The sequence below is a fragment of the Frankliniella occidentalis genome, unplaced genomic scaffold (genome assembly GCF_000697945.3).
Source record: "Frankliniella occidentalis isolate FOCC.00 unplaced genomic scaffold, Focc_3.1 Scaffold55, whole genome shotgun sequence".
NCBI lineage: Eukaryota > Metazoa > Arthropoda > Insecta > Thysanoptera > Thripidae > Frankliniella > Frankliniella occidentalis.
Window position 1 is genome coordinate 41,271 of NW_026267185.1, and position 937 is coordinate 42,207.

At 44.6% G+C, this 937-nt stretch overlaps 1 long non-coding RNA gene across 1 annotated transcript in view; it reads left to right on the top strand.

The window, feature by feature from the left end:
* LOC127749460 (uncharacterized) overlaps positions 1 to 922 on the top strand; it is a 25,053-nt gene extending 24,131 nt beyond the window's left edge. The window contains exon 3 of the long non-coding RNA XR_008011161.1: positions 786 to 922. This is a non-coding gene — a long non-coding RNA (uncharacterized LOC127749460). The remainder of the gene's footprint in view (positions 1 to 785) is intronic.
* Positions 923 to 937: the final 15 nt, after the last annotated feature.

A 937-nucleotide genomic window follows, 5' to 3' on the forward strand; every position in this document is an offset into this window, starting at 1 on the left:
GTGATTTTCTGTGTCGTGAGGATTCTGTGTGGTGATTTTCTGTGTCGTGAGGATTCTGTGTGGTGATTTTCTGTGTCGTGAGGATTCTGTGTCGTGAGGATTCTGTGTGATGAAGTCGAAGCAAACTTATTCTGGGTGATGAAGCAGCGGCCCCTTAAATTCTGTGTCGTGAGGATTCTGTGTCGTGAGGATTCTGTGTGATGGGCCCTACCGTTTTATCGGGATTGCCGATGGGCTTGGAAGCCTAAGGGTAATATTCTAACTCAGTTGTTCAGTCAGATATGTCGGATTTTCCCTCTCTATTTTTTTCTGGAATGCCCGACTTAGGTTGTTCTACTCTGCTCTTTTTGGGGATCAAAATCCGGGTGCAGAAAAATTTTGTGGGTGGTGTTTGACACGCCTGTAGGGCTCTTTGTAGCTTTGTAGAGCCCTTGTGAGCCGCCTCACTAGGAGGTGGAGCACCTGCGTACCCCGTAAGTTTTTTCTGCACTCTTTCTCTTTCCCTCTTTAAATAACATTGCATAGAAAGTACCTATTTTAAAACTTCTGAGTTACATGAACGACCTACACAAAAAATTTACTATTGGAGTCGGGCAGAAGCAGAAGAGTAATGCACAGTCACAGTTTGCAAATGTATGAGTAATGCTTTTTGACGTCGGTATGTGATACCCGAAATTTTTAACTCGAAAGATAAATAGGAGGGAATTGTGGTGGGGGATGGGGGCACGTATATTACTGAACGGTTCTGCCGCTTGTGATACTTCCATTTTTTTTTAAATTTTCAGATCGGTGGTTGCACTCGAGGCGCAGCGTGCTCTCAGCCTCGTGTCTTCTACGGTGCCGTTCAGGGACATACAAGGACTGCCCTTTGTGTTAAAGTTCGAGCCACGGTTTCCTGTTGCCATTCGATTAAATGGTGTTTTTAATCGTTTCTCTA